Below are 8,421 nucleotides of genomic sequence, written 5' to 3' on the forward strand. Positions count from 1 at the left end.
TAATAAAATAATGAATAATAATATAAAATGGTAGTAAATAGTAATACAAATAAAGAAATAGCTAAAGAAAATAACAACAATAAAATGGTAACAGTCAATAGTAGAAATATAATAAATATAAAAGGCTAAACATAGTTATAGTTTTATTTTCTAACTGTCATTCTCACCATTACATCAGTACTACAACTACCATCATTATTACTACTACTACCACCATCATTAAACTGCTATTATTGCCATCTCCCCTACTACCCCTACCACTACTATTTGGAATATTAATAATAGTCATAACAATAATACAAATAATAAGTAAGTAACTGCTTTCTATGCAGATGTTATTATTCAGTATCCTTCAGGTTATGTCAGGCAAATGCATATTTGGCTGCAAGAGGAGACGTTGCTGCTTCACCCATGAGTATTTTTTGTTTTTCCTCTCTGTCTGTGTGTGTGTGCAGTAGTGCACTAGCTGAGCAGCACAGACAGAGCATTGATATCAGTAGCCTGATGGGGAATAGAAACCTCTGTGTTTTATGAGGAGAACGAACGGCCCTGAACCCAATTATCTTTCTTTGTTAAATAAACCCCCCCCCCCCTCTCTGCTGTTTTTACACTACAAAGTGATTACAGATTTAATTAGCTGAGGACCTTGCTTCAGGGAGACTCATGAATCTATATTGATATTTCTGCAGAATGTGGAGATAGGGCCTCGTCCTCATGATGAGCTATGGAGACGCTACTGGAGAAAAAAATAAAGGAGGATGAAGTGATGATTTGCAACTTTCACTCTCCTGTTTACTTTTTCCCCTGAGGCTAATATTTTTATTGCTCTATGAGGATGAGCAGCATGGCTGAATTATGCAGAGCATGGCAGCAGCAATCAATGCTGTCTCACTGTGAGTAGCTTGGATTAAAAGAGGCCTGCTGTCAGGAGAGCAGCATTTCTCCTAACGATGAGGATCAGTAATCACAGTTATTGATTTTGTTAGACAAGCTCAGTCTTGAGATATCATCATTTACAGCGATATTCAATGCGTAATCACACGCGCACACTTACTGCACACACTTGCAGGTGTACACTCACTCACACGAGTCGCATTTAAAGCAATTGTTCAACAATACAGCAATTGGCCTCTGAGTGGGGCTGATGATTCAAGAATGGGATCAGTGAACATCACATCTTTATGGCACACCTGCCCAAAAGAGACTAAATGGATGGCTTATTCCAAACTACTGTGTCATTTAAGTGGTGATCAGATTGAGGGATCAAAATCAATTCAAGACAATGTCATGAACTCCCTCTGGGGCAATTCAGAGGGCATTGTCAGACCACAAACACAATGACATATTATCTCAATATAATATCTGCAACCTACATTCAAACTGTACAGGTGTAAAATAAAGGTTGAATAGAAATAATCCAAAAATAGGGGAGACAATATGGACACTTCTGGTGCTTAAATTGACTCTCTCTGTAAATAGGCTTTAAAGGACAGGTTCACTTTTTTTCACTTAATCTGTATTTTGAATGTAAATGTCATGTACTGTCATGTTGTCTTGTCTCTGTCCTTTCCCTTCACCCTGTCTCCCTCTGCTGGTCGTGTTAGGTTACCTTTTCTCCCCCGCTTTCCCCCAGCTGTCCCTTGTCTCCTCTAACTACCCATTCACCCCGTTCCCCACCTGTTCCCTTTTTTCCCTCTGATTAGGTCCCAATATCTCTCTCTGTTTCTGCTCCTGTCCTTGTCGGATTCTTGTTTGTTTGTGTCATTCATGCCTGAACCAGACTGTCGTCATGTTTGCTGTAACCTTGTCCTGTCCTGTCGGAATCTGCCGGTCCATCTGAGCCTACCTATGTTTGGTAATTAAAGAAGCTCTGTTTAAGTTGATTCGCTTTTGGGTCCTCATTCACGCACCGTAACAGAAGAATCCGACCAAGAATGGACCCAGCGACTTCGGATCCTCTCCACTCAGCCGTCGAGATCCAGGGAGCGATGCTAGGCAGACACAAGCAGGAATTGTCTGCTGCTCGACATGCCGTTGAGACCCTGGCCACCCAAGTCTCCAACCTCACAGAACAGGTTCACCATCTCCGCCTCGATCCACCGGCCACTTCCAGGGCTTTCGAATCTCCGGAGCCCAGAATCAATAACCCGCCGTGTTACTCTGGGGAGCCCACTGAATGCCGCTCGTTCCTCACCCAGTGTGATATTGTGTTTTCTCTCCAGCCCAACACTTACTCCAGGAGCACTGCTCGTGTCGCCTACGTCATATCTCTCCTTATTGGACGGGCTCGTGAGTGGGGCACGGCAATCTGGGAGGCAAGGGCTGAGTGTACTAACCAGTATCAAGACTTTAAGGAGGAGATGATACGGGTTTTTGATCGATCTGTTTTTGGGGAGGAGGCTTCCAGGGCCCTGTCTTCCCTATGTCAAGGCAATCGATCCATAACAGACTACTCTATTGAGTTTCGCACTCTTGCTGTCTCCAGTGGCTGGAACGAGCCGGCCTTGCTCGCTCGTCTTCTGGAGGGTTTCCGCGCAGAGGTAAAGGATGAGATTCTCTCCCGGGAGGTTCCTTCCAGCGTGGATTCCTTGATTGAACTCGCTATTCGCATTGAGCGACGGGTTGATCTTCGTCACCGAGCTCGTGGAAAGGAGCTCGCGCTCTCCGTCGCCTCCCTCTCCGCATCACTACCATCTTCCTCTGCCGGCTCGGGTGCTGAGCCCATGCAGCTGGGAGGTATCCGCATCTCGACTGAGGAGAGGGAACGGAGAATCACCAACCGCCTCTGTCTCTATTGCGGTTCCGCTGGTCATTTTGTCACTTCATGTCCAGTAAAAGGCCAGAGCTCGTCAGTAAGCGGAGGGCTACTGGTGAGCGCTACTACTCCTGTCTCTCCTTCAAGATCCTGCACTACCTTGTCGGTCCATCTACGCTGGACCGGTTCGTCAGCTTCCTGCAGTGCCTTAATAGACTCTGGGGCGGAGGGCTGTTTTATGGACGAGACCTGGGCTCGGGAACATGACATTCCTCTCAGACAGTTAAAGGAGCCCACGGCCTTGTTCGCCCTGGATGGTAGTCCTCTCCCCAGGATTCAGCGTGAGACGCTACCTTTAACCCTCACTGTTTCTGGTAATCATAGTGAAACCATTTCTTTTTTAATTTTTCGTTCACCTTTTACACCTGTTGTTTTGGGCCATCCCTGGCTAGTTTGTCATAATCCTTCCATTAATTGGTCTAGTAATTCTATCCTCTCCTGGAACGTCTCTTGTCATGTGAAATGTTTAATGTCTGCTATCCCTCCTGTTTCCTCTGTCTCTTCTTCACAGGAGGAGCCTGGTGATTTGACAGGGGTGCCGGAGGAATATCACGATCTGCGCACGGTGTTCAGTCGGTCCAGGGCCACCTCTCTTCCTCCACACCGGTCGTATGATTGTAGTATTGATCTCCTTCCGGGAACCACCCCCCCCCGGGGTAGACTATACTCTCTGTCGGCTCCCGAACGTAAGGCTCTCGAAGATTATTTGTCTGTAGCTCTTGACGCCGGTACCATAGTCCCCTCCTCCTCTCCCGCCGGAGCGGGGTTTTTTTTTGTCAAGAAGAAGGACGGGTCTCTGCGCCCCTGCATAGATTATCGAGGGCTGAATGACATAACAGTGAAGAATCGTTATCCGCTTCCTCTTATGTCTTCAGCCTTCGAGATCCTGCAGGGAGCCAGGTTTTTCACTAAGTTGGACCTTCGTAACGCTTACCATCTCGTGCGCATCAGGGAGGGGGACGAGTGGAAGACGGCGTTTAACACTCCGTTAGGGCACTTTGAATACCGGGTTCTTCCTTTCGGCCTCGCTAACGCTCCAGCTGTCTTTCAGGCATTAGTCAATGATGTCCTGAGAGACATGCTGAACATCTTTGTTTTCGTTTACCTTGACGATATCCTGATTTTTTCACCGTCACTCCAGATTCATGTTCAGCACGTTCGACGTGTCCTCCAGCGCCTTTTAGAGAATTGTCTTTTTGTGAAGGCTGAGAAGTGCACTTTTCATGCCTCCTCCGTCACATTTCTCGGTTCTGTTATTTCCGCTGAAGGCATTAAGATGGATCCCGCTAAGGTCCAAGCTGTCATTGATTGGCCCGTCCCTAAGTCACGCGTCGAGCTGCAGCGCTTTCTCGGCTTCGCGAACTTCTATCGTCGTTTCATCCGTAATTTCGGTCAGGTGGCAGCTCCTCTCACAGCCCTTACTTCTGTCAAGACGTGCTTTAAGTGGTCCGTTTCCGCCCAGGGAGCTTTTGATCTCCTCAAGAATCGTTTTACATCCGCTCCTATCCTTGTTACACCTGACGTCTCTAGACAGTTCGTTGTCGAGGTTGACGCGTCAGAGGTGGGAGTGGGAGCCATCCTTTCTCAGCGCTCCCTCTCTGACGACAAGGTCCACCCATGCGCGTATTTTTCTCATCGCCTGTCGCCGTCGGAACGTAACTATGATGTGGGTAACCGCGAACTGCTCGCCATCCGGTTAGCCCTAGGCGAATGGCGACAGTGGTTGGAGGGGGCGACCGTTCCTTTTGTCGTTTGGACTGACCATAGGAACCTTGAGTACATCCGTTCTGCCAAACGACTTAATGCGCGTCAGGCGCGTTGGGCGCTGTTTTTCGCTCGTTTCGAGTTCGTGATTTCTTATCGTCCGGGCTCTAAGAACACCAAGCCTGATGCTTTGTCTCGTCTCTTCAGTTCTTCAGTAGCCTCCACTGACCCCGAGGGGATTCTCCCTGAGGGGCGTGTTGTCGGGTTGACTGTCTGGGGAATTGAGAGGCAGGTAAAGCAAGCACTCACTCAAACTCCGTCGCCGCGCGCTTGTCCTAGGAACCTTCTTTTCGTTCCCGTTCCTACTCGTCTGGCCGTTCTTCAGTGGGCTCACTCTGCCAAGTTAGCCGGCCACCCTGGCGTTCGGGGTACGCTTGCTTCCATTCGCCAGCGTTTCTGGTGGCCCACCCGGGAGCATGACACGCGTCGTTTCGTGGCTGCTTGTTCGGTCTGCGCGCAGACTAAGTCCGGTAACTCTCCTCCTGCCGGCCGTCTCAGGCCGCTTCCTATTCCCTCTCGACCGTGGTCTCACATCGCCTTAGATTTTGTCACCGGACTGCCTTCGTCAGCGGGGAAGACTGTTATTCTTACGGTTGTCGATAGGTTCTCTAAGGCGGCTCATTTCATTCCCCTTGCTAAGCTTCCTTCTGCTAAAGAGACGGCACAAATCATCATCGAGAATGTTTTCAGAATTCATGGCCTTCCGTCAGACGTCGTTTCGGACAGAGGTCCGCAATTCATGTCTCAATTTTGGAGGGAGTTTTGCCGTTTGATTGGGGCTTCCGTCAGTCTCTCTTCCGGCTTTCACCCCCAGTCTAACGGTCAAGCAGAACGGGCCAATCAGACTATTGGTCGCATCTTACGCAGTCTTTCTTTTCGCAACCCTGCGTCTTGGTCAGAACAGCTCCCCTGGGCAGAATACGCCCACAACTCGCTTCCTTCGTCTGCGACCGGGCTATCTCCTTTTCAGAGTAGCCTCGGGTACCAGCCTCCGTTGTTCTCATCTCAGTTCGCCGAGTCCAGCGTCCCCTCCGCTCAGGCTTTTGTCCAACGTTGCGAGCGCACCTGGAAGAGGGTCAGGTCTGCACTTTGCCGTTATAGGGCGCAGACTGTGAGAGCTGCTAATAAGCGTAGAACTAAGAGCCCTAGATATTGTCGCGGTCAGAGAGTTTGGCTCTCCACTCAGAACCTTCCCCTTAAGACGGCTTCTCGCAAGTTGACCCCGCGGTTCATTGGTCCATTCCGTATCTCTCAGGTCATTAATCCTGTCGCAGTGCGACTTCTTCTTCCGCGATATCTTCGTCGCGTCCACCCGGTCTTCCATGTCTCCTGTGTTAAGCCCGTTCTTCGCGCCCCCGCTCGTCTTCCCCCCCCCCCCCCCATCCTTGTCGAGGGCGCACCTATCTACAGGGTCCGTAAAATCTTGGACATGCGTCCTCGGGGCCGTGGTCATCAGTACCTAGTTGACTGGGAGGGGTACGGTCCTGAGGAGAGGAGTTGGGTTCCCTCTCGGGACGTGCTGGACCGTGCGCTGATTGATGATTTCCTCCGTTGCCGCCAGGTTTCCTCCTCGAGTGCGCCAGGAGGCGCTCGGTGAGTGGGGGGGTACTGTCATGTACTGTCATGTTGTCTTGTCTCTGTCCTTTCCCTTCACCCTGTCTCCCTCTGCTGGTCGTGTTAGGTTACCTTTTCTCCCCCGCTTTCCCCCAGCTGTCCCTTGTCTCCTCTAACTACCCATTCACCCCGTTCCCCACCTGTTCCCTTTTTTCCCTCTGATTAGGTCCCAATATCTCTCTCTGTTTCTGCTCCTGTCCTTGTCGGATTCTTGTTTGTTTGTGTCATTCATGCCTGAACCAGACTGTCGTCATGTTTGCTGTAACCTTGTCCTGTCCTGTCGGAATCTGCCGGTCCATCTGAGCCTACCTATGTTTGGTAATTAAAGAAGCTCTGTTTAAGTTGATTCGCTTTTGGGTCCTCATTCACGCACCGTAACAGTAAATGGCATGTTATAGAAGTGTCCAGACACTTTTCTTTTGTGATTTCAGAAACGTATTGGTTTTGAGAAACTTACCCCACCAGCGATAGACTTCCTCATGCTCGTTCTGCAATTGCAGTGCCACAGATAAAACATTAATAAAGTCTCCAAAAACAACCAAATACATCCTGTTAGAAACAAAACAATGATCCTCATGAAGTAGCTAGGTAAATTACATGTATTTGTTAGGAACATTTCCTCTCGTGAGCTCTAAAAGCCAGAATGTTGAATTTACTCTACTGGTTCCATTATCTGTGTGGTTCGTCCTTTTTGAGAAAAGATGTCCACAGGAAAGTCTTATTAAAGTGACTTTTCAGAACACTGGTCCTGCCGTTGACAATTCTATCACCTGGCACATGCGCAAAACCATGTAAACACCTGCAAGACCTTGGTTAGTATGCATTCATCACGTGCATGTACTTCTGTCAATTTTTGCTTCATGAAGTAATCCAAAAATGTATATGTCACCCTCTCAGAGTATTTTTCTCTTCTCTCATTGATTGAAAAGATGGGTACTCCAAAGTGCTGCACATCATGTGCAAGACTCAGAAATCAAGTGTCGCTTTTAATGATACTCACCTATCTCAATCAATGAGAGAAGACAAAGATAATTGAAGATGGGAGCATATACAGTAGCAGTCGAAAGTTTGGACACACCTACTCATTCAAGGTTTTTTAAATTTTTTACAATTATTTTCTACATTTTAAATGAATAATGAAGACATCAAAACTATGAAATAACACCTATAGAATCATGTAGTAACCAAAAAAGTGTTGCACAAATCAAAGTATATTTTAGATTTGGATTCTTCAAAGTAGCCACCCTTTGCCTAGATGACAGCTTTGCACACTCTTGGTATTCTCTCAACCAGCTTCACCTGGAATGCCTTTCCAACAGTCTTGAAGATCCCACATATTCTGAGAACTTGTTGGCTGCTTTTCCTTCACTCTGCAGTCCAACTCATCCCAACTCATTGAGGTCAGATGATTGTTGAGGCCAGGTCATCTGATGCAGTACTCCATCACTCTCCTTCTTGGTCAAATAGCCCTTACACAGCCTTGAGGTGTGTTGGGTCATTGTCCTGTTGAAGAACAAATGATAGTCCCAATAAGCACAAACCAGATGGGATGGCGTATCGCTGCATAAATTCTGTGGTAGCCATGCTGGTTAAGTGTGACTTGAATTCTAAATAAATCACAGACAGTGTCACCAGCAAAGTATCATCACATCCCCTCCATGCTTCATTGTGGGAACCACATATGCAGAGATCATCCGTTCACCTACTATGCGTCTCACAAAGACACGGCGGTTGGAACAAAGAAATCGCAAAAAATCTTCTTCTTATTAGTGCCTTTTTAGTAGTGATTTCTTTGCGGCAATTCGACCAAGAAAGCCTGATTCACGCAGACTCCTCTGAACAGTTGATGTTGAGATGTTTTTTTGGGCTGCAATCTGTTGTGCTGTTAACTCTAATGAACTTATCCTCTGCAGCAGAGGTAACACTGGGTCCACCTTTCCTATGGCGGTCCTCATGAGATCCAGTTTCATCATAGCTCTTGATGGTTTTTGTGTATGCACTTGAAGAAACTTTCAAACTTCTTGAAATTTTCCATATTCACTGACCTTCATGTCTTAAAGTAACAATGGACTGTTATTTCTCTTTGCTTATTTGAGCTCTTCTTGCCATAATATGGACTTGGTCTTTTACCAAATAGGGCTATCTTCTGTATACCACCCCTACCTTGTCACAACACAACTGATTGGCTCAAACGCGTTAAGAACGAAATAAATTCCACAATTAACACG

The sequence above is a fragment of the Oncorhynchus clarkii genome, chromosome 2 (genome assembly GCF_045791955.1).
Source record: "Oncorhynchus clarkii lewisi isolate Uvic-CL-2024 chromosome 2, UVic_Ocla_1.0, whole genome shotgun sequence".
Taxonomy (NCBI): domain Eukaryota; kingdom Metazoa; phylum Chordata; class Actinopteri; order Salmoniformes; family Salmonidae; genus Oncorhynchus; species Oncorhynchus clarkii.